The 26,532-nt window shown below is 38.6% G+C and overlaps 1 long non-coding RNA gene across 1 annotated transcript; it reads left to right on the top strand.

Annotated features, from left to right (window-relative positions):
- Positions 1–1,544: 1,544 nt before the first annotated feature.
- On the top strand, positions 1,545–25,550 carry LOC119518670. Its single transcript, XR_005213813.1, has 4 exons — positions 1,545–1,593; positions 2,122–2,242; positions 9,722–9,794; positions 25,496–25,550. It is a non-coding gene; the product is annotated as an uncharacterized LOC119518670 (long non-coding RNA).
- The last annotated feature ends 982 nt before the right edge of the window (positions 25,551–26,532 follow it).

The raw sequence follows: 26,532 nt of genomic DNA on the forward strand, positions 1-26,532 counted from the left end.
ACCTACTCTCTTTGTAAAATCAGGCCTCTTGTGCTAAATGTAATCTATAGCTTATCTCTTTTCTGAACTCCCCGAGATACTGTTATCTATAAGATAACCTATAATACTCCCTTCTTCCCTGTTGACTATAATTGATCCTTCCCTATGTCACAAGACCCAGGGATTATGCTCTCATACCCATTGGAATGTCTTTGTCTCAAGCTTGATCAGCCCCCTGCCCCACAAAGTGCAGAGTATTTTCACATTGAGCTCTGGACCAGCTGCCATTCAGAGCAGCTCCACTGACTTCCTTTCCCTCTAGTAAGCTCCGAATAAAAGCTCATACTTCAGAATGTGCCTGGCGTCTTCTTTGGCCTCGTGGCAGCAAAAGCCCCTTTGGGCCGTGACAAGGAGGGAAACCGAAATTATCTTCCAAGGTTGGGGGCAGGAATATACCATAGCCAGCCTGAAGATTCCTCACCAAGGAAGTTTTCCTTCTCTAAAAGAGGAACTACAGGTCACAACCCTGCCAGTCACACCCAATTATTTTCCTTTAGACACAAACATCAAATGTCCCCTTCCAATCTATTTTTGACTTAAGTAAGCCCACACTAAAATTTACCTTTAAAAAATTTTTTTTAGTAAATCCAAAGGAAATATATGATTGAGATGACAAAGTTTCAGTTTCTTGTATGCCACCACTGCCTCTAATTTTCCAAAAATGGCTGGGTCCTCTCCCTGCAGCCCTCCCTGCCCCCATCTCTGCCCAGAAATAACCAGGAAGACCACTGTGGTTTACACAAGACATTTTATCTTCACAGTAGAGATAATTCTATCCAGCATTGCTGAATTCTACCCAGAGACCTCTTAAATGTCCAAATTTCTTTGGTGTTTACATTTTGATAAGAATTTAAATGAACATAAACATTTTTAAAAATTATACATGGACACTGGGCAACTTTCAAAGATACAAAACACTCCCTCTAATCCCCCTCCTTCAACCACCTAGTTTCTTCTCCCCCGAGGTAAACACAATGGCAGGTGCTTGTTCATATTTCCAGACTGAATAGAATAGTCCGAATCATTCCTTTCTTTCTTCTTTCTTCAAATTAACTTTATAACTAAACTTTATAATTCTGCTTCATCTGGAAGTCAAAGGAGGGATGACATTCTGAAGTGACCATCACGTCCTGGGTGTTTCCAGGTTAAAAAGAACCCAACAGGTGGGGGCAGCTTCCAAATATGCTAATATCAGCTCTGCGGATGACCGCGGCAGGAGTGATAGTGGCGACCCGGCGTCTCAGGATAAAACAAAGAATGCGTGAAAAGATCAGAGATAGGGCTCTACGCTGTGAATTCACCAGCCTTTCTTTAGAAACCCGAGCACCGCCTACTGTCTAACGGGTGAGGACCAGAGACAACGTGCCTAAGTCGCCACTAAACCCGGGCAGTCATCAGCCATTGCGGGACCCCAGGCGACCCAAGGTTGCGCAGGCGCAGGTGCCGACGGCGGGTGTTGGGGGCGGGGCCTGTGCCGCTTAGGGCGCATGTGCAGACTCGGGTGGCAGGGCTGCGTCGTGTACGACGCAGGTGCAGAATCTGAGAGGGTGACAGGTCAGTCCCTGTGAGGATTTCCTACTTTTCTTGCTCAGTTAGGGGTTTCCGTTTTTGTCTGCACCCTCTCTCCTGAACCCGTTCCTTGTCGCGAGATTATCCCCGTCCCATTTTTCCCCAATTTAGGCCCCACTCGGCTAGAGGCTTCCAGCAGTTCTCAAGTCACCTGGCGTTGTCAGCATCTGTTAACCTTTCCCAGCTCTGGGCCCGGCTCAGCTAGAGCAGGGAGCTGTGAAGCAAAGCAGAAAAGCCGTTTAGCTGGTGTCAGTTTCCAAAAGTATAGAGCCCTGAAATTTTTCTCGAGTGAATCGTGTCCCTCTCGGTCCCGAGTGCCTGGCACATATATTAGGATCTCTTCTCAATCGGAAAAAAGGAATCCCCCCTTATGTTCACACACGCCGCCTCTTACGCACGAGTGGCTCTACTTCAAATACCCTCACGGCTGAATTATGGAGTTAATATCCACTGGAGAAGAACGGAATTCCCGGAGCCTCTCATTCATACTCTTATTTATTTTAAACAATTTAGGTATATTTACTAGCAAGTTCCATATGAGGTTATAAAACCCTCAAATTCAGATACTCCCTTGGGGCCGAATTGTTTGCCAGTACCTTCTAAGAAGCCGTCACACTCCGACATTCTGTCTGAGGTACGTATATTATCTAGATGGTGATGCCCAAAGACGACGATCCACAGAACTAGCACACGTGTGTCTTAATTTTTGTCGTTCAGTGTTTAAAGCATCGGAAAGTATTCTTGTTCTTTGAGCCGTTTACTTGATTATCGAAATTCGAACTAATTTTACATTATGGCCCATTTAAAGACTAAAAACCCCTAGACTGTAAGGTCCATGAGAGCAAAGATTTCTTTTCTTTTGATCTGTTTTATTTTCTTCTATATCCCCAGTGCCTAGAACCTCTTAAGGCACATGGTAGGCATTCAATACATATTTGCTGAATGAATGTATGAAAGAAGAATAAGAGAATACAAAGACTAAACTATTGCCATTACTTTTAATCTTCTTGTTAAGTGAACTACAACAAGAAGTTAAGTTTAACTGAAAATATTACTAGTGTAAAAACAGTCAGACTTCAACTTATTTATTTAGTATTTAAAGGGATTGCAAGTTTTTTTTTTTTTTCTTTTAAGGAAAAACCTGCACGATTACAGGTTTATACTCTTTTGTTCTTGGCAGAGAGACTTTTCCTCATGCTCACCATATCCACAAAGATTATGACAGCCTTTTAGACATCAGCATTCTAAAAGTTAAGGAAAACACCAATTTTTATTAGGGAGTCCACACTTACCAGAATTTAGTTTTAAAAAAATGTTCTCTGGGTTTAGAACTAAACAGAGTGACCTCATCATAGTTGGTTCATCACAGGGTACAAAGTGCTTGTTTTTCTGATTCTGGAATTTCCTAGTTGAAGCAGAGCAAAGTGTCAGTTGGGCTTCCACACTGAAAAAAAAAAATTTCTAGTAAAATATCTGGAATATTTTTGTAAGTGGTGGAGTTAGCATGTATGTGACTAGTGATCTTTAAACTTTTTTGTCTACATGTTCTCTAAAATAATTTTGAAATTTTGACTGAAAATTTCAAACATATATAACAGTGGAAAGAATAGTATAATTAACACCTATATACCTGTGTAAGAAAGGAATAAGTTTCGTTTTCACATAGAGACAGCATGGAATAAGGGAAATGGAGGCAAAACCAGTTTAAACAAGCCCCAGACAAAGAGAAGAGAGAATCTGCCTGATGTAAAGAGACATGAGGTAGTATCAGAGGTGGGAACTCACAGCATAAAATAAAATAAAATAAAAATTTGGGGGGGGGATTGGCTAATCAGTTCAAAATCTCAATAATGAGCTAGTTGGCTCTCTGGGATTGGCTGTACAAATTAAAATCTCAAAAGATGAATTAGTTAGTGTTCTCGGATAGGCTGTAACCTCTGTAGTACCCAGTCAATGGGGAAACAGGGGAGGGACTTGCAAATTAGGAGTAGGAGATTTAAAGATCGCCATTCTCTTCCTCTGGGGCGCCAGCCTTCCGCGTGTTTGGCTGGACGCCCCATCTTGCAGGATCGTAAATAAATTCTTTTCTCCTCCAGAACCGAGAGAGCGTTTATTCCCTTACAGGTACCGCTTTACTTCCGACAACCTGTCACCCAGATTCAATGATTATCAAGATTTTCCCACTTATCTTCTTTTTTCCTTTTTCTTATTTTCTTTGCTGCAGGATAATATAACAAATCCTAGGTATCATGTTATTCCCCACCCCCACCCCATACACCTCAATATGCATCTCTAAATCATATTTTCTTAACCATATGCCACATCACTTTAAGTAAGACAATAGTTTCTTGAAATAGTCTAATTTCTAGTCCATAATCAAATATCCCCAGTTGCCTCCAAAATATTTTTTTATGGTTGGTTTGTTTGATTCAGGATCCAAACAAAGTTCACATCACTTATGGTTTGTCTCAGACTGCCTTAATCTAGAGAAGGTCCCCCCCCCCCTTTTTTTTTTTCCTTTTATTTCTTTTCACATCATTACCTTGTGGCAGAAACTGGGCCAGTTTTGCTATAAAATGTCCCACATTTTGGATTATTTGCTTACTTCCTTGTGGTGTCATTTATCCTGTTCCTTTAAAACCTGTATTTCCACTAAATGGAATTTAGCTGTAGAGCATGCCTTCTCAACAGGGGCAATCAATATTTTTTGCTGGGGGCAAAAGTGTTTTTTTAGAAGGTGAAAATCTTACTCTTTTTCTATATAAAAATATATACATACAAGTTATTTCTAGAATAAAACACAGCAAAAGCCAGCCAAAGTGTGATAAACAGTGCCCCAAATCTTCAGTCATGCTTGGAGAGCGATGAAGTGACCAGGTGTGCCTTGCTGGAAGCAGGCTGGGGGTGCTGTGGGGGGATTCCCTGTCCATCCTGTTCCCTGCTGCAGCTTGGTACCACCAGACAGCAGTTGTCTGCTTTGGCTTATATATTGGTGGGGATGATTCTGGGTCCTGTGGCTGGATCCAGTTCAGCAATGTTGGCTAGACCTAGCAGAATTAGGGACTTGCTCTCTGCCTACCCGCTTCCAGAGTTGGGGTTTCTCTACCTGACCTCACCCTACCCATCAGCTCTCCATCCCTTTCCTCACCAAGAAGATAGGGTCTTCAGGCTGCCCTTGTGTGGAAACTGGCAGGAGCTGGGTGGGGAATGGGAGCAGCCTCTGAATAGGTAATACCCAAATTCATATTATGTATAAATTCCCATTATGGCAATTCTTATGTGGCATCTTATTGCAGGATTTTATGTGGCCCCACATCAGTTGACATAATAACCAAACAGCTCTGTAACAGAGCTGTCATATTTCTCAGAGGACATGTTTGTTTCTCCTACCCATTGAGGTCTTTACAAAGGCCTCAGACTAGGAATAGTTGTGTTTCTCCCGAGTTCCTGGTTTGTTTCTATCTTCTGAGCCATGGGTCACACATAGCTGATGATATTTTCTTATCTCTGTTGGCTTCTAAGGAAGTTCAGTACCATATTTGTTATCTATATCAAATTTGCTGTTTGTGTATTCCTGATTTTAGGATTTTTTTCCCAATTCTTATTTCCATTGTCCTTATTTCTTCACTCTTATTTTAAATCTCATTGTATCTTTATTGTATGTACTTTTATGAGCCTCCTTAAATCATTTTTGGGAGGGGGGGAAGATGAACTATGAATAAATGAATAAAAAGACAAATAGAGGCCATAGGACTTGGCGCTGCTGCCTGGATGAAGAAGGCATTTGGAAACTCACACTTTTGTTCTAGCGATTCCCATTCTGAGAACTTGTTCTAAAGGAAGTAATTCTGAATACAAGGGGAAAAAAATCGCTGTGCTCAAGGATATTCAAAGCAGTGTTATTTATAGTTGCTCAGAAGGAAAGGAAAGGGAGATCGGGGCAAGATGGCAGCATAGAGAGGAGTGGAAGCTAAGTAGTCCCCCTGGAACAACTACAAAAAACCAGAAACAACTAGTAAATAATCCAGAATAACTGCGGGGGGACAAACGAGACCATCCACTCATCATACACCAACCTGAATTGGGAGGAATGCCCGAGAACACAGCATAAAATCTGTAAGTAAAACCTGCGAAACCAGGTCGGAGACCCCCTCCCCCATAGCCCGAGCTGCGGAGCCTTGTGGTGCCAGAGAGAAGCTCTCTCCCAGCAAGCGAATACAGCTCAGCTGAGCTCCAACTGGGGTTTTAAGTAGCGAGTGTGAACTGCTCACTACAGGTACACAGCCCCCAAAAACAGACAGAGGCTTTGGGTGACGACTAACCTGGGAGAGCCGGAGGGTTGCCTCGGACTGGGTCTGAAGGGGACTATCTGTTTCTTTTTTGGCTAAGTGGAGAAAGCCCCAGTCATTTTCAGTTTCCAGGGCTGTGACTCTGGGAAGGGTGGAGACACCACAAGCAGAGAGTGAGACCATTGAAATGCTAATGACCTCCACCTGGGGGGCTGTCTTCTCTAGGAGGAAAGGGGTGGGGCCCTTTCCATTCAGAACCAGACCCCAGAGCCTGGGGGAACACGGCCACACCTCCTCACACCAGTCAAGAATTATAGGCTAACAGGCGTCACCTGCTGGGCAGAAAAGCACAGTGACCCGAGGCATCAAAGGGTGGAGCAATTTTCTAAGACACACCAGCAGGGAAACCAGATACTGAATATTTCTTCCCTCTGGGACCTGAGCCTGTTCTGGTCTGAGAAAACCCGATTTGGATAACCAAGGAAACCATGCCTAGACAACAGAAAATTACAACCTACACTAAGAAAAACAAAGTTATGGCCCAGTCAAAGGAACAAACGTACACTTCAACTGAGATACAGGAATTTAAACAACTAATGCTAAATCAATTCAAAAAGTTTAGAGAAGATATTGCAAAAGAGATAGAGGCTGTAAAGGAAGAACTGGACATGTATATGGCAGATATCAAAAGTTCAAAAAACCTACTAGTAGGATCTATGGAAATGAAAGGCACAACACAAGAGATGAAAGACACAATGGAAACATACAACAGCAGATCTCAAGAGGCAGAATAAAACACTCAGGAACTGGAGAACAAAACACCTGAAAGCCTACACGCAAAGGAGCAGATGGAGAAAAGAATGAAAAAATATGAGCAACGTCTCCAGGAACTCAAGGATGAAACAAAGTACAATAATGTACGTATCATTGGTGTCCCAGAAGGAGAAGAGAAGGGAAAGGGGGCAGAAACAATAATAGAGGAAATAATTAATGAAAATTTCCCATCTCTTATGAAAGACATAAAATTACAGATCCAAGAAGCGCAGCGTACTCCAAACAGAAGAGATATGTATAGGACTACGCCAAGACACTTAATAATCAGATTATCAAATGTCAAAGACAAAGAGAGAATCCTGAAAGCAGCAAGAGAAAAGCAATCCATTACATACAAAGAAAGCTTAATAAGACTATGTGCAGATCTCTCAGCAGAAACCATGGAGGCAAGAAGGAAGTGGTGTGATATATTTAAGATACTGAAAGAGAAAAACCGCCAACCAAGAATCCTGTATCCAGCAAAGCTGTCCTTCAAATATGAGGGAGAGCTCAAAATATTTTCTGACAAACAGACAATGAGAGACTTTGTGAACAAGACACCTGTCCTACAGGAAATACTAAAGGGGGCACTACAGGGTGATAGAAGACAGGAGTGTGTGGTTTGGAACACAATTTTGGGAGATGGTAGCACAACAATGTAAGTACACTGAACAAAGGTAACTATGAATATGGTTGAGAGAGAAAGATGGGGAGCATGTGAGACACCACAAGAAAGGAGGAAAGATAACGACTGGGACTGTGTAACTTGGTGAAATCTAGAGTATTCAACAATTGTGATAAAATGTACAAATATGTTGTTTTACGAGGGAGAACAAGCAAATGTCAACCTTGCAAGGTGTTAAAAATGGGGAGGCATTGGGGGAGGGATGCAATCAGCATAAACTAGAGACTGTAACTAATAGAATCATTGTATTATGCTTCCTTTAATGTAACAAAGGTGATATACCAAGGTGAATGCAGATAAGAGGGGGGGATAGGGGAGGCATGTTAGACACTTGACATTGGTGGTATTGTCTGATTCTTTATTCTACTTTGATTTAAGGTTATTTTTCCTTTTGTTGCTTCCTAGCTGTCATTTTTTTTTGTTTCCTCTTTCTTTTGCCTCTCTACCTTCTTTGACTCTCCCTCCTGCCTTGTGGAAGAAATGTAGATGCTCTTGCTTAGTATGAGCAGAATGTTCAATTAGGATGAACTTAAATGTTTGGAAATGAACAAGGGTGTTGGTAGCAAGATGTGAGAATAACTAACAGTGCTGAATGGTGTGTGAATGAGGTGGAAAGGGGAAGCTCAGAGTCATATATGTCACCAGAAGGAAAGTTGGAGGTCAAAAGATGGAAATGTATAAAACTGAATCCTATGGTGGGCAATGTCCATGATCAACTGTACAAATACTAGAAATCACTTCATGAACCAGAACGAATGTATGACAATACAATTAGAAGTTAATAATAGAGGGGCATATAGGGAAGAACTATATACCTATTACAAACTATATACTACAGTTAGTAGTATTTCAACATTTTTTCATAAACAGTAACAAACGTACTATATCAATACTAGGAGTCAACAATTGAGGGGGGTTGGTTAGGGATAGGAGAGGTTTAGAGTTTCCTTTTCTTTTTTTCTTTTTTCATCTTTCACTTTATTTCTTGTCTGGAGTAATGAAAAGTTTCTAAAAATTGAACAAAAATTAAGTGTGATGGATGCACAGCTGTATGAGGGTACCCAGGGGCAAGTGATTGTACACTTTGGATCTTTGGATAATTGTGTAGTATCTGAACAATCTCAATAAAAATGGAAAAAAAAAAAAAAGACAAATAGATGGTTGTGCTATCTACTCTCCCTAAGTCTCCTCATTTACCACCTGTTTGGAATCCTTTTCTAGGAAACAAAGTCTTGCAATCCAAAAAGAGGGAGAGAAGGCTAAATGTGTTACTGGTTAGAAATAATTAACTTCAATTCACAGTAAGATGTAAATGGCCAATTCAGATTCATTTCTGAAAGTAAGTATTCATAAGGAAAGGGGCGACAGAGACAATAATGAGCACTGAATATCCCATTTACTCCCCTACTTTCTTGGCTCCTTTTGTGGGGCCACAAGACACGCTCTGGCTGATGGCATATGAGCAGAAGTGGTTGAGGAGGATGTCCCGTTTGGCACAGCTGCAGAATATGGCAACTTCAACTGCTTCAGCCCTCAAGAGACTTGTGTGGAGCAGAGCCCCTAGGTGACCTATATGGGACATGTAGATTGAGCAAGAAACAAACTTTGTTGTATTAAAAAAAAGAAGATATACATATAGCACATACAGTACATAAACAGATACACAGCACATCTATGATACTAAAATTACATGGGGGCCAATTAGGAAAAAAATGTCTGAAAAAGACTCCTCAGGGGGATAATATTAATAGTAATTTTTAAAAGGTTGAGAAACACTAGTCAGATTTGTTTAGATTCAGGCTCAACATTTTTTGGCAATCTTTCATAGGTGGTGGCATGTGCTCCCTATTGAGGCATGTCAGGAGGTATGTAAGTTAGTGATGCTAAATTAATCAGTAAATTCTGGTGGTAAACAACCCAATTCCTCCATTTCCATGCACATTTTCAAGTTGACATTACATTTTTTTATGCAAAGGCTATAATTCCAGCATATTTTAATATTGATATTTCAATAAAACGGCTCTATCACTTTTCAAACATATCCAATGGAATTTAAGTACCAAAGGTGATTTGGTAACCATCATAATCCACTATAAAAACAAACAAACAAACATGAACAAACTCTTCAACAGTTAGAAATTTTACATGCTTCCTTTTTCTTCTCATCTTGTATTTCCATTCCATGTTTTTACCAATTTTTTGTTAATGTAATGTATTTTTGTGTTTGAAAGTATTTTATTAATCATACTTCTCTGCTACAAAAATGTGGATTGATATGGCGGACTACTAGATGTTCTCCAATACATTTTCTGCCCTTCTTTTCCAGAAGGAAAAACTCCTGAGTTTTAGCTGGGCATGTGATCACTTGGAATAAGACTACATTCTCAACTTCTTTGCAGGTAGGTTGGCAATTTGACTACATTCTAGCCAATGAGATATAAGCAAAAATGGCATGCATAACTCCTGGTGAATGTCTTTCCTGGTTTGTGTCATTTATCTCTTCCTCCTTCCTGATGGCTGGAAAGGTAAGGGCCGGACTCCAGCAGTTGTCTTAGACCATGAAGTGCCCTTGAAAATGAGTCATCTGTGACAGAGCCTGAGTCCTTGATACTTTGAGCACCATTCCAGCCCTGGGCTGATTACTTCTCAACTTCCTAAAATGGGAAATAAAGACAAATTTAAAAAGTTACCCAAGAAGCCATGGATAGGGAAGTATGGTATTGGGAAAAGAAGGAACATGAGCACTTTAAGAAGGTAGCGTTTAAGGGTTTCATAAACAACATCTTATACGGTTTTCTTGCTTCCACTTTAACCCCCTGCTTCCATTCTTGCCTCCAACTCCTGTGGTATTTTCAAAATGTAAAGCATATCATGTCTTTCCTCTATTTAAGCCCTGCAGTGGTTGAGATTCACACATTAAACATTCGCTTCCAAAAGGTTTGCTCTTAACCACACCTTACTTTCTTTATTGCACTTAGAATAAATTTTAAACTTCATAGCATAGCCTCTGCCTCCCTCTCAAGTCTCATTTTTTTCCTTAGACTTTTTATTTTGGAATAATTTCAAACTTTTGGGACAGTTGTAAAAATAACACAAAACCTATACAGAGAACTCAAACATATCTCCCCACAGATACCCAGATCCACCAATTTTAACATTTTGCCACTTTGCTGTATCCTTCTATATATCGATCCATCTATATATCTATATATCTATATATCTGCCTATTTTCTAAACGTTTGAGAGTATGTTGTATACATCATGCTCCTTGAACACATAATACTTTTATATACATTTCCTAAGAGCAAAGATATTCAGTTATATAACTAATTTAAGTGTAGTTACCCAGGTCAAGAAATTAGATATAAAGGTTACAGCCTATATTCCCCTTTTTTCATTTGTCTCAATAATGTCCTTTTGGACCTTCTTCTTCCATTATTAGATTGAATCCATTATTAGGATTATGTATTGCATATAATTGTCATTGTCTCTTCAGTTGCTTTTTTTTTTTTTTTTACGGTGTAGAAACATACATACACTGTAAATTTTCCTTTCTCAGCTACTCCTAAACATAACATTCAGTAGGATTAAACATATTCACACTGTTGCACTGCCCTTACCACCATCCATTACCAGAACATTCCCATCACCCCAAACAGAACCCCTATGTTCATTATGCATTAACTCCCCCATTTTCCCTGATTTTCACCTGTACTCTGCTTTCTGTCTCTATTGGTTTGCTTATTTTAGCTAGTTTATATAAGTGGAATCATACAACATCTGTCCCGTTATGTCTGACTTATTTCATTCAACACGATGTTTTCAAGGTTCACCCATGTAGTGGCATGTGTATGAACTTCGTTTTTTTAAGAAAAAAAACAAGTTTTATTCACACACCATACCTTCCATCCAAAGTATACAATCTGTGGCTCTTGGTATAATTACAGAGTTGTGCATTCATCACCACAATCAATTTGAGAACATTTTATTACTCCAAAAAGAAAAACCCCACACCCTATAAACCCCTCTATTGTAGACACTTAGCATTGGTATGGCTACTTTTGTTACAACTGATGAAAGAATATTAAAATATTACTGTTAACTATAGGCCATAGTTTGCATTAGGTGTATTTTTCCGATATACCACCCTATTATTAACACCTTGTAATAGTGATGTATGTTTGTTATAGTTCATGAAAGAAATTCTTATATTTGTACTATTAACTACAGGGTTAACTATTAGTTAACACCACAGGGTTCACTATTGTTCTAGTTTGCTAGTGCTGCAGAATGCAAAACACCAGAGATGGATTGGCTTTTATAAAAAGGGGGTTTATTTGGCTACAGAGTTACAGTCTTGGGGCCATAAAGTGTCCAAGGTAACACATCAATAATCGGGTACCTTCACTGGAGGATGGCCAATGGCGTCTAGAAAACCTCTGTTAGCTGGGAAGGCACGTGGCTGGCGTCTGCTCCAAAGTTCTGGTTTCAAAATGGCTTTCTCCCAGGGCATTCCTCTCTAGCAAGCTTGCTCCTCTTCAGAACGTCACTCACAGCTGCACTGAGTTCCTTCTCCTTGAGTCAGCTCATTTATATGGCTCCACTGATCAAGTCCCACCCTGAATGGGCGGGGCCACACCTCCACGGGAATATCCCATCAGAGTCATCACCCACAGCTGGGTGGGGCACATTCCAAGCAAATCTATTCAGCACTAAAACATCTGCCCCACAAGACTACATCAAAGATAATGGAGTTTGGGGGACACAATACATTCAAACTGGCACAACTATGTACAGTCCCATGTCTTATCCTGTAGCCTTCCTTCTAGTGACATGCACAACCCAGAACTTTCCCCTTTCAACCATAATCACACCCATAATTCAGCACTGTTAATTACACTCACAGTAATGTGCTACCATCACCTCTATCCATTTCCAAACATTTACAATCAAGTTAATTTAAAATTCTGTACAAATTAAGCATCAGCTCCCCATTCTCTACTCTCATTCTATCTCCTGGTGATCTATACTCTAGATTTTAAATCCAAGACTTTGCTCATTATAATTAACTCATATTAGTGAGACCATACAATATTTGTCCTTTTGTCTCTGGCTTATTTCACTAACATAATGTCCTCCAGGTTCATCCATGTTGTCACATGCATCAGGACTTCATTCCTTCTTACAACTGAATAATAGTCCATCGTATGTATGTACCACATTTTGTTTATCCATTCATTGGTGGATGGACACTTGGGTTGCTTCCATCTTTTGGCAATTGTGAATAATGCCACTATGAACATTTGTGTGCAAATGTCTTTCATGACCTTTATTCATTTTTAAGGCTGAATAATATTCCATTGTGTATATGCCACATTTTGTTTATCCATTCATCTGCTGATGGACATTTGGGTTTCTTCTACCTTTTGGCTATTATGAATCATGCTGCTATAAACATTGTTGTATGAATATCTGTTTGAGTATCTGCTTTTAATTCTTTTGAATATATACATAGAAATGGGGTGTTTGGGGTTCAAAACACCTGCTAGAACTGTTGAAAGAGCTGAAAAAGAGTTCAGACTTCAATTGGAGATATGAATGAAGCAGATCTGGTTAGGACTAAGACAAATCAGGCCCAAGGGTAAAGGATAGTACTGACTGGGTTTTAAAACTACAACTTTCATGTGAGACCAAGGAAGGAGATGTTTATTTGGTGCAGGATCTATATTTTCTGTAGCACACTAGATGATTTAACTTATATGATCAGTTTGTTTGAACACCATAGGTGCATGGAGCTGTGAATGGGAAGTGGGATTTAGTGAGTTTGTACAGGCTGGGTTGAAATCCCGATACATCCCAGAGTGATATAGGCAGAGAGTAAAAGTGTATTTGCGGGGTCCCCCAAGGAACTGGGAAGAAATGCAGAAAAGTTGGACTTCTCTGTTACGGTGCCCGCGAGTTAAAGTACGAGACAGCCAAACAGAATTTAAAGAGCCTTTTATTAGCCAGCTAGCAGGCGGCTGCTGCCTCTCATTCCGCGCAGGGAGTTCAGCAAGCAGCCCCCACCTGTGTGCGCTGGTGCCTTATATAGACAGAAACCGTATCCTAGAAACGCAAGCAAGCAAGCTATTCTAACAGAAGCAGAGTTGGCAGTTTAGCTCTTGATCACAAAAAACAATTACACAAAGAGTTTCACTTGGAACTGGAACAGTTATTGATCATACAAAACAATTTCACAAAAACAATTTCACAAAGAGTTTCACTTGGGACTGGAGCAGCTATTGATTATTAAAGGGTTACAAAAAGTTTCACTTGGACCTGGAGCAGTTATTGTTAAAAGGGTTACGCTTGGCTGATGCGTGCAACCGCAGCTTTGCCTCCCCTAAAGGTAAAGTTTTGATTTCTTTAACTGGTACAGGCCCAGTCTCACTCCCCCCTCCTCATGGCCTAATACTGTTTACACAACACTATTGCTTTGCAGATGTTTTGGGATTAAGGGAAAGGGACCCCACTTCATTCTCCACCTGGGTTATTGCTGGTTTTCTCGCAAACATTGAGGAGAGCCAATCTGGTGGGCCAACCCCTCAATCTGGGGGCTTTCCCTTTTGAGGCTTGTTGCTGCAAAGGAGAAGCTAAGCCTACTTATAATTGTGCCTGAGAGTCTCCCCCAGAGAGCCTCTTTGTTGCTCAGACGTGTTTCCCCTCTCTGTCTAAGCCCACTCGGCAGGTGAACTTACTACCCTACCCCCTACAAGGGACATAACACCCAGGGGTGTGAATCTCCTGGCAATGCAGGAAACGACTCCTGGGGATGAGCCTGGAACCAGCACTGTGGGATTGAGAAAATCTTTGACCAAAAGAGGGAAGAGAGATGAAACAACATAAGGTTCCAGTGGCTGAGAGATTTCAAATGGAGTCAAGAGGTCACTCTGGAGGGTATTCTTATGTGCTATATAGATATCACTTTTTAGTTTTTGGTGTGTTGGAATGGCTGGAGGGACATACCAGAAGCTGTTGAACTACAACCCAGTGACCTTGATTCTTGAAGATGATTGTATAACTATGTAGCTTGCACAGTGTGACTTTGTGATTGTGAAAACCTTGTGGCTCTCACTCCCTTTATCCAGTGTATGGACAGATGAGTGGAAAAATGGGGACAAAAATTAGATGAAGTATAGGGTGGGATGGAGGTGATGGAAAGTTTTGGGTGTTCTTTTATGCTTTTATTTTTATTTTGGAGTAAGGAAAAGGTTCTGTTGAACACACAACTGTATGATGGTGCTATGAATGATTGTACACTGTGGATGAATGTAGGTTGTGTGACTATATCTCAACAAAACTGTATTAAAAAAAAAACACCTGCTAGATATATTGGATAAAGTATGTATTTTCAGATTCAGAACTAAGCTTTCAAGAGAGTAAGGGAGTCCTCCAAAGAATAAAAAACAAACAGGAAAATGTTTGGAAATGGATAGAAGTGATGGTATCCCATTATTGTGAGTATAACTGTGAATTACTGGTGTGACTGTAGTTGGAAGGGGAAATTTAGGGTAGTGTATGTCACTAGAAGGAAAGCTAGAGGATGAAACATGGGACTTATAGTGAACCCTGTTGGGGATGATGAAGGTGGTTAATAGTATAAATATAAGAATGTTCTTCCATGAACTAGAACAAATGTATGTCACTATTACAGGGTGTTAATAATAAAGTGGTATATGGAGAAAAATACAACCAATACAAACTGTGGCCTATAGTTAGTAATATTTTAATATTCTTTCATTAGTTGTAACAAATGTACCATACCAATGCTAAGTTTCAATAATAGGGGGTAAGGAGTATGGGGTTTTTCTTTTTGGAGCAAGGAAAATGTTCTAAAATTGATCATGGTGATGAATACACAACTCTGTGATTATACCAAGCCACTGATAGTACACTTTGGATGGATTGTATGGTGTGTGAATAAACTGCTTTTCTAAAAAATAAAAAAAAAACCCAGGAGACTGAAAACTAGGATGGTAGAGTATGCTTCTCCTTCTGCTTCTCAGTAAACAAGGGGTTTGGATTTTAACACTAGGAGAGGAGATCTTGGGCCCATGTAAGGCAGGGAGTTGGAACTGAGTCCTCTTCTTGAAGCCAAGACCCTCCAAATGCTAATCCTTTGGTAAAAAGATGGATTAAAAGGAAATCTTACTTAGTTTGGCCTCTTGGGAGAAAAAAAATCTCTTTCATGAGAACTTTTAAGCATAGGCATTCCTTCATATGCTGTTCAAATGTATTCTTCTCGAACAGTCTAAGAACCTCCAAGTTGAGCAGTTCACTTAGAAAAAGTCATCCTGGCCAGTCATATCCCATAGATGCCTGGTAGAAACAAACCGAAAACTTCTCTGGAAGACTGTTCTCTCTCCTAGGCTGCATAGAATTCCCACAGAAAAAGTTCCATTGAAGATGAGCTCTCAGATTACAATTATAAGCATGTGAAAAAACACTGCACCATGAGCAAGAGTCTGGAGAAACACAAATTGCAGGACAGAATACACCAACTTCTTGGCAAATTCAATGCCCTTGTTCAGCTGGATTCTTTAGATATCTTTCTTTGTCCTGTAGGAAGAGATGTGTTCACCCATGGTGTTTTTGTTTTATAGGGCAGCAACATAAGCATCACCCAGGATCTTGTTATAAATGCAAATTCTGGGGCTACATTCCAGACCTACTGAATTAAAAACTCTAGGGCCTGGGGCCTAGTAATCTGTATTTTAACAAGCTTTATGATGCATATTAAAGTTTAAGAATCAGGGTATAGCATGTACTTAAAGACCTGGCTGTGGAGACCCCATTTGCAACTTGCAGCTGTGATCCTTCACGTTCTAAACACAGTCTACCTGCTCTCAAGGAGAGTAGTTTCTTGCTTGTTACGACAAGAGTAAATACTATGGCAGCTGTGGCACAAAAAGTTCTGCAGTTGCTACAACCTTCCCAATTTTTCACTGTTGATACAGAATTCCTTTTCTTTTCCCCTCTAGTTCACAAACGGTAGAACCAATAGGGCTTTTGGCATTTGAGCCATTCTTTAGCTCAGATATTTTAAGAGAGAAATTCCACAAAAACTTGGTTAAGTTCTATTTTAAAGGGTGAAACCCAGCATTGACAGTCTTCTAGTTATGACAAAAGTCTGAAGCCTCCAATTTTTCTCTGCCAAGTTGTATTTCTTGTGGTGCTACACTAGACAAGACTTAAATTAAAACTTCCCTAAGTGCACAGCAGTGGTGCTGAATAGTGGAGGGCATCAGGAGCTGGAAGTTCATCCTAGATATGACATAAAATTCAGAAACCATAAAAAATTGATAAATTGATAAATACAAATTTCTGCATGGCAAAAACTATTATGAATAAAGTCAAAAGACAAACTGATGGCAAGGTGGCAGCATAGGGAGGTGTGAAATTTAGCTAGTCCTCTAGAGCAACTAGTAAATAGCCAGAAACAACTAGTAAATAGTCTGGAACAACTGTTTTGGGGACATCCATGGCTGAACACACATCGTTCACCAGTCTAGATTGGGTGAAAGGGTGTAGACCAGAGCATAGAACTGTAATGCTCCCCAAACTGCAGAAACTGGTACCCCTCCCCCACTGGCATGGCAGGCTGAGCTGGAACACTTCCCTGTGGGAAAAAGAAGCAGTCTCTTGGAAAATAGCTCAACCAAGCTCCAACTGTGTTTTTAATTAACAATTGTGGACTACTGAATACAAGCTATAAGCACAGATAAATCCAGAGCAAGCAGGAAAGGAACCCTGAGGTCTCTCCCAGCAGAGAGGAGGCAGGGCTTGTGGAAAAAAAATAAAAACAGAGACTTCTGGAGTTGGCTGAGCTCAGAATACTGGAAAAGGGTTGTGTCCCAAGAAAAGGGGTCCACAGAACTGGGTACCAACTCTGGCTCTTGACTGGTAAAACTGGGGAGCCAGGGACTGGCTTTGAAAAGGGGATTTCTTCTTTTTTCTTTTTTTTTCTCTCATTCTAAGTAGCTCATTAGAGAAAGCCTCAGACATTCTCAGTTATCAGCCCTGACCCAGGCAAGCGTGGAGTGAAGATAGTCAGAGAGATGAAGGAAGAAGTCAAGTGAAGGAGATAATCCCCTAAAGGGGTTATCTTCCCTAAGAATAGTGGGGCAGAGCCCAGCTCAATTGGTTGCCCTCCCTCACAGAATTCAGACCCCATGGCCCAGGGGTAAAAATAAGACAGAAACAGCTTAAGCTTGGCTTCTGGCTCACCCTCAGTCTTTGGCAGGGACAGGGTCTCCTGAGAATTAAAGGCACTATACCTGTTTATACCCATGGGGAACTGTGGGCTGACAAGTGCCACCTAATGGGCAAGATAGGAAAAGCACAGCATCTAGAGGCCTCACAGGAAAGTCTGACAACCTGCTGGGTCTTATCCTCAGGAAACTTGATACTGATTACATCCTTCTCCTGAGACCTGGGCCCATCTGGTCTGGGAAAATCTGATTGGGGTAATCAAGGAAACCAGATGCCTAGATAACAAAAAATTAGGAGTCACACTAGGAAAAATGAAGCTATAGCCCAGTCAAAGGAACAAACTTACACTTCAAATGAGATAAAAGAATTGAAACAACTAATTAAAGATATTCAAACAAATATGCTAAATCAGTTCAAAACTCAGATCGAGTTGAGGGAAGACATGGCAAAAGAGATAAAGGATATAGAGGAAACATTGTTTTTTGAAAAAAAAATTGGCAGAACTTATGGGAATGAAAGGTACAATACAAGAGATGAAAATTTATTTGCTACAGCAGCTACCATTACCTTAACTAACATTATGAGATAGCGTTTTTAAATTTTCATCAGTAATAAGAGAAAATTATATTCAGATACAGTAATATAAAATTTAATCCTTTTGATAGATATTATTGTCCTTCATAGTGATTTACCAGTTTACCCTCCTACCACTGATACATGAGAATCCCCACTTCTTACCAACAAAGTCAGTAAACAAACTTCTGGATATTTGCATATCTGATGGGTAAAAGTTGGTATAATTTTAATTTTTATTTATCCTATAATGAATGAATTTGAACATCTTTTAACATTTATAAGAGTCATTTGTACTTCCTTTTCTGTGAACTATGTGTTTTATATTCTTTATTCATTTTTTATTAGTTCATGTATTTTTTCCAATCTATTTCTACAATTTCTTTATAGAATAGGAATATTAACCCTTTAGGATATAAGATGAATTTTCCCCTCAGTTTGTGTTTTTTTCTCAAGCAGATTATTTTCATATGATCAGAGTTTTCTATTTTGCTTATTCTGTAGCTTCTGGATTTTAGTAATAGTTATAAAGACCTTCCTCATTCCAAGGTAATAAAGGAATTCTTTTTTTTCCTAGAACTTTTATGTTTTTTTGCATATAAATATTGATCAATTTGAAATTTATCCTGACATTAGGTAAAAATCTAATTTTATATTTTTCCAAATGGATACACAGTTGTCCAAAACAATTTATTGCCTAGCCCATATTTTTCCTATAGGTTTGAGATGCCACATTTATTATATACTAAATTCCTATTTGTATTTGAATTATTTCTGAATTTTATACAGTATTTTATAAAAATAGATTTTTATTTGTCTTAAGTTCTGTTTTGATATCTATGGAGATGATCATATTATTTTTCCTTCCACCTATTAATATGAATTCTTAGGTCAAACCATATGCAGTTGCCATTTTGGTAGGTAAAAAATTAAAATATTAACAATTTCATATGGTCCAAGCTAAAATATTAATAGGTTTCTTATTATTGAGCCATCATGGTCATAATGTGTCATAAATTCTGTTTGTTAATTAGTGTTTTACTTAAGATTTTAATAATATTTAATAATTTAATATTTTAATATTTTATTTAAGATTTGTGATGCCAACAAGTTTATAAAAACTTTAGCAGACAATCCCACAAAGTCTTAATTTTTGGAACCTTTTTTTTTCTTTATTTTTTTAACTGAGGCATAACTTACAGTAAAATGTACTAATCCTAAATTGAACAGCTTAATGAAGTTTTACACATTTATATACCCATACTCCATGACCACTCTCATCCCTTTGGAGACATTGTAAACCACAGCCCTATCTCTTGCTTCCCGGAGAAGCATCATCCAGTGGCCAAGAGCTCATGCTCTGGAGGCAGACAGATCTGGGCCTGTTTTGATGTTGCCGTTTATTGACTGTGGATTCTTGGGCAAGTCTCTTTACCTCTCCAAACGTCAGTTTCTGAGGTTCTGAAAGAGGGTTACCACTTTCCTTATAAGGTTTTTTCCTCCCAGTGGTACCCAGTGCATTTAATATTTATTCAAAAATATTATTTAATACACAGTCTACTTCCAAAAAATTTATAATTGTTCCCACAATGGCCTTTTTGTGCCTTTCTTTTTTGAATTTAGGACCCAAGTTCACTCATTGAATTTAGATGTCATATGTGTTTAGTGTTTCTTAATTTAGAACAGTTCACCTGAATTTTAAATTTTTTGTTTTTCGTGACATTGACAATTTGAAGAGTCCAGGCCAGTTGTCTGGTAGAATGTCCCACGTTCTGGATTTGACTGCCTCGTGATTAGATTCAGGTTCAACAGTTTTTGACAAGAGGATTCCATCGATGATGTGTACTTCGCAGTGCAGTCCACCAGGAGGCACGCAAAGCCAGTTTTTCCCACGATTGGTATTCCTGAATTCCAACACTTGACCAAGGTGGAGTCACCTCACAGGGCTGTGATGGGAAGATTAAATGGGGGAATGCACACATGGGGTCTGACCCATAAATATTATTTCTTGTCCATTCCCCTTCAACCTTGATTTGGGAAGAATAAAAGGAAAATTGAAGTTAAAGCAAAACAAAACAAAACATTAAACCACCTGAAAAGTTACCATAGGTTCTTCCAGTTTCTCTTGTGCAATCAAAAATCCTAGTGTCTAGTTCCAGGCAATGGAGGGATTGCCAAGACTGTCACACAGACTTGGTTCTAACCATTTTATGATATTTGCTTCCATAGGCAGCCAGATGTGCAGTTAAAAGCACAGAAGGGGCTAATTCATGGAGGTGTGGCCCAATAATTTGTAATTTCAACAAGCACCCAGGTGGTGGATGCTTAAGCACATACAGCTGCCTTAGCAGTTAGATGTAGTCTTGAGAAATGTAAGGAGTGGTTGGAAAGTTTCAAACAATTTGCTCATGCTTTAATCTTAGATTTAGCATGTTGGTGTGGAATCTGGTCACTCAGTCATTAAATATTTATTGAGCATCTGTGTGGGGGTAGGGGAAAACAGAAAATAAACACGCAGACAACTAAGGGAATTTCCTTACTTCAATCTTTACCTCCTTTCCTTTTTTTTTCTCTTCCCTTTTTCCTTTTCCTCCTGTTCTGTGTCCCTCTAAAGGGCATTAGATGGTTAACAGGCAACTGGTAAGGCCTGCAAGGATAGCTCTCAAAAAGATAGCTATTTTAATAGTTGCCAAAATAAGATTGCACTAAGGATCCCAAGAAAGAGGCATGAAAGCCCCAACATTTCCCAAACACTTCAACTACAAAATTTTGCAGCAATTACAGAAAAAGAAAACTGTAACCTGGGACAATACCACAGTCACATACCCCTTTCTGTCTCCTCCTCCTATAAAACCCCCAATCCTGCTTTAGAAATTACCTAATTTTGAGGTACTATCTGATGAACATCAGTTGAATATATTAAAGCCTTTAAACTCTATCTGTTTTGATAGACTATAAACGAAAACATTTGAAGGGGAAAGGGCTTCCTTAGCTAGGATAATCAGGGAAAGTGTCTCTGAGGAGTCATCATCTGAATTGAGACCATGTAATGAGAGGGTTACCTGGAGATAATTTGGGTTAGAATGTTCTAAACTGGGACTGCATGTTCAAAGGCCTAGAAATTGGTAGAAAGAAGAGAGCATGGTTGGAGGTGAGTGAATAAGGAAAGAAGGGCCTTGTGGGCTGGGAACCCCCTGAGGATTTTGTCTTGTTTTGTTTGTTTCTTAATGTTAGTAGCTTTATTGAAATATCATTCACATACCATACATATTACACGAAGTGTACAATTAAATATACCTTTTGATATATTAACAGAGTTGTGCAACCATCACCACAATCTCATTTTTTACATTGTCATCATTTTAAAAAGAACACTGTATCTATTAGTAGTTACTCTCCATTCCCCACTCCCCCAAGCAACTAATATACTTTTATATCTAATATAAATTTATTTATATTAAAACCTAATATTAATTTAAAACTAATATACTTTTCATATCTATAGATTTGCCTATTCTGGACATTTCATATAAATGGAATCATATACCATGTAGTTTTTTGTGATTGACCTTTTTTTACTTGGAGTAATGTTTTCAAGGTTCATCCATGTTCTAGCATGTTTCAATATTTCATTCCATTTTATAGTTGAATAATTTTCCACTGTATGGTATACCACAGTTTGTTTAGTCACTCATCAGTTGATGAACATTTGGGTTGTTTCCACTTTTTGGCTTTGATGAATAATGTTGCTGTGAACATTCATGTACATATTTTTGCATGGACATATGTATTTCTTAATTCATTTTTTAAAAATTAGAACAGTTTTAGGTTTATAGAAAAATCATGCAGAAAGCTCAGAGTTCCCTTTCATATATATGGTCTTCCCCATTATAACATTTTGCATTAGTGTAGTACCTTTTTTACAACTGATGAAATGATAATATAATTATGCTATTAACATTAGCCCACTGTTTATATTAGGGTTCACTCTTTGTGTTGTACGGTTCTGCGGGAATTTTTGAGTGTGTGTGCATTAACTTATACACAACCTAAAATTTCTCTTTTCATCCCTTTTCAAATATACAGTCCCAATAGTGTTAATTACATTCACAAAGTTGTGCTTTCCTCACAACATCCATTGCCAAAACTTTTCCATCACCACAAACAGAGACTCCTGACCAATTAAACATTAACTCTCCATTCCTATCCCTCACCCCGAGCCCCTGGAAACCTATATTCTAGTTTCTGACTTTATGAATTTTCGTATTGTGTTTATTTTATTTCTTATAATGGAGATCATATAGTATTTGTCCTTTTTGTGTCTGGCTTATTTCAGTCAACATGATGTCTTCAAGGTTCATCCATGTTGTAGCACGCATCAATACTTTAGTCTTTTTTAGGACCCAGTAATATTCCGTTATATGTATTTACCATATTTTTTTTATCCATTCATCTTTTGATGGGCACTTGGGTTGCTTCCATCTTTTGGCAATTGTGAATAATGCTACTATGAACATTGGAGTGCAAATATCTGTTTGAAACCCTGCTTTCAATTCTTTTTGGTTTATACTGAGAAGTGGGATTGCTAGGTCATATGGTAACTCTATGCTTAACTTTCTGAAGAATAACCAAACTGTTTTTCCACAGTGGCTGCACCATTTTACATTCTCACCCACCAACAATATACAAGTGTTCCTATTTCTCCACTTACTCTCCATTACTTGTTATTTTTCTTTTCTGTTTTTTAATAGTACCTTTCTAGTAGGTGTGAAATGATGTCTAACAGTGGTTTTAATTTGCATTTCCCTGATGGCTAATGACATTAAGTAATTTTTATGTATTTATTAGCCATTTGTATATCTTCTTTGGAGAAATGTCTATTCAAGTCTTTTTCCCATTTTTAATTGTTTGTCTTTTTATTGTTGAGTTGTAGTATTTCTTTACATATTCTAGATATTAAGACCTTGATCAGATATATGGTTTCCAAATATTTTCTCCCATTCTGTAGGTTGTCATTTTGATTTCTTGATAAAGTCCTTTGATGTACAAAACTTTTTAATTTTGATGAAGTCCCATTTATCTAGTTTTTTATTTTGTTGCTCATGCTTTTGGTGTAAAACCTAAGAAACAACTGCCCAACATAAGGTCCTAAAGATGCTTCCCTATGTTTTCTTCTAGGAGTTTTATAGTCCTGGCTCTTATGTTTAGGTCTTTGATCCATTTTGAGTAAATTTTTGTATTGGTGTGAGGTAGGAGTCCATCTGCATTCTTTTGCATATGGGTATCCAATTTTCCCAGCACGGTTTGTTGTAGAGACTATTCTTTCCCCATTGAGTGGACTTGGCACCCTTGTCAAAAATCAATTGGCCATACAATGTGGAATTTGACTCCCGGGGAGGAATGTAGACCCAGCATCATGGGATGGAGAACATCTTCTTGACCAAAATGGGGAAATGAAAGGAAATGAAATAAGCTTCAGTGGCAGAGAGATTCCAAAAGGAGCCGAGAGGTCACTCTGGTGGGCACTCTTACTCACAATATAGACAACCCTTTTTAGGTTCTAATGAATTGGGGTAGTAGGCGGTAGATACCTGAAACTATCAAACTACAACCCAGAACCCATGAATCTTGAAGACGATTGTATAAAAATGTAGCTTATGAGGGATGACAGTGGGATTGGGAAGGCCATAAAGACCACACTCCCCTTTGTCTAGTTTATGGATGGATGAGTAGAAAAATGGGGGAAGGAAACAAACAAACAAACAAACAAACAAGGCACCCAGTGTTCTTTTTTACTTTAATTGCTCTTTTTCACTTTAATTATTATTATTGTTATTTTTTGTGTGTGGTAACGAAGGTGTCAGGGATTGATTTTGGTGATGAATGCACAACTATGTAATGGTACTGTGAATAATCGAATGTACAATTTGTTTTGTATGACTGCATGGTATGTGAATATATCTCAATAAAATGAATTAAAAAAAAATCGGTTGGCCATAGATGTGAAACATTGCTGAAAACAATTAAAGAAGACTTAAGTAAATGGAAGGATAATCCATATTCATGAACTGGAAGAAGAAATATTGTTAAGATGTCAAAGCAATATACAAATTCAGTGCAATTCCAATAAGAATTCCAACAGCCTTCTTTGGAGAACTGGAAATGCCAATCAACAAATTAATATGATTCATTAATCATCTTCTCTATTAATCATATTCTATTGATCATATTCTTCATTCTCTAATTAATGTGGTACATGACATTAATTGATTTTTTTATGTTGAGCCACCCTTGTATACCTGGGATAAATCCCAATCATGTCTATAATATTTTTAATGTGGTGTTGGATTTGGTTTGCTAGTATTTTGTTGAGGATTTTGTTGAGGATTTCTGAACTCTTAATTCAATTCCATTGGTCTATATGTCTGTCCTTGTGTCAATGCCATGCTGTTTTGATTATTGTAGCTTTGTAACAAGTTTTAAAACCAGGACGTGTTAATCCTCCAACTTTGTTCTTGTCTTTCAAGATGGTTTTGGCTATTTGGGGCTGCTTACCCTTTCATATTAATTTGTTGATTGGCTTTTCCAGTTCTCCAAAGAAGGCTGTTGGAATTTTTATTGGAATTGCATTGAATCTGTATATTGCTTTGACATCGTAACAATATTTCTTCTTCCAGTTCATGAATATGGATTGTCCTTCCATTTACTTAAGTCTTCTTTAATTGTTTTCAGCAATGTTTTCTAGTTTTCCATGTATAAGTCTTTTACATCCTTGGCTAAATTTAATCCCAGGGTTGATGCTTTTGGTTGCTGTTGTAAATAGATTTTTTTCTTTAATTTCCTCTTCAGATTGTTTATTACTAGTGTATAGAAACATCACTTATTTTTGCATGTTTATCTTGTACCACAAAACCTTGGTGAATTTATTTATTAGCTGTGGTAGCTTTGCTATGGATTTTTCAGGATTCTCTATGTATAGGATCATGTCATCTACAAATAGGGAGAGTTCTATTTCTTCCTTTCCAATCTGGATGTCTTTTATTTCTTTTTCTTACCTATTTCCTCTGGCTAGAACTTACAAAACAATGTTCTGTAACAGTGGTGACAGTGGGCATCCTTGTTTTTTTTCCTGATCTTAGGGGGAAAGCGTTCACTCTTTCATTATTGAGTATGACGTTAGCTGTGGGTTTTTCATATATACCTTTTGTCATGTTAAGGATGTTTCCTTCTATTCCTAGTTTTCTGAGTGCTTTTTTTTTGTTTAAATCAAAAACAGGTGCTGCAAACATTGGGACTGGCAGTTTGATGTGCTGAGCCCTCAAGCATGGGACTTGCCCTTATGAAGCTCATTACCACAAAGGAAAGTCTAAAGTTGTATGTAATGGTGCCTAAGAGTCTCCCCCTGAGTACCTTTTTGTTGCTAAGATGTGGCCCTCTCTCTCTCTAACTGAGCCATCTCGACAGGTGAATTCGCTGCCCTCCCCCCTACGTGGGACCCAACTCCCAGGTTGTAAATCTCCCTGGCAATGCAGAGTATGACTCCCGGGGATGAATGTGGACCCGGCATCGTGGGACTGAGAGTATCTTCTTGACCAAAAGGGGGATGCAAAATGAGACGAAACAGTTTCAGTGGCTGAGAGATTCCAAATGGAGTCGAAAGGTCACTCTGGTGGACATTCTTATGCACTATATAGATAACACCTTTTAGGCTTTAATGTATTGGAATAGCTAGAAGTAAATACCTGAAACTACCAAACTCCAACCCAGCAGTCTGGACTCCTGAAGACAATTATATAATAATGTAGATTACAAGGGGTGACAGTGTGATTGTGAAGACCTTTTGGATCACACCCCCTTTATCTAGTGTATGGATGAGTGGAGGAATGGGGATAAAAACTAAAGGACAAATGGGGTGGGATGGGAGGATGATTTGGATGTTTTTTTCACTTTTATTTTTTATTCTTGTTCTGGTTCTTTCTGATGTAAGGAAAATGTTCAGAGATAGACTGTGGTGATGAACGCATAACTATGTTATCATACTGTGGACAGTGGATTGTATATCATGGATGATTGTATGGTGTGTGAATGTATTTCAATAAAACTGAATTTAAAAAAAAAAAAAACAAAAAAAAACAGGTGCTGGATTTTGTCAAATGTCTCTTCTACATCAATTGAAATGATCATGTAGGTTTTTGTTTTCCTTCATTCTCTATTAATGTGGTGCATGACATTAATTGATTTTTTTTATGTTGCGCCACTCTTGCATACTTGGGATAAATCCCAATCATGTCTATAATATTTTAAATGTGGTGT

This window comes from Choloepus didactylus, chromosome 22 (genome assembly GCF_015220235.1).
Source record: "Choloepus didactylus isolate mChoDid1 chromosome 22, mChoDid1.pri, whole genome shotgun sequence".
Taxonomy (NCBI): domain Eukaryota; kingdom Metazoa; phylum Chordata; class Mammalia; order Pilosa; family Megalonychidae; genus Choloepus; species Choloepus didactylus.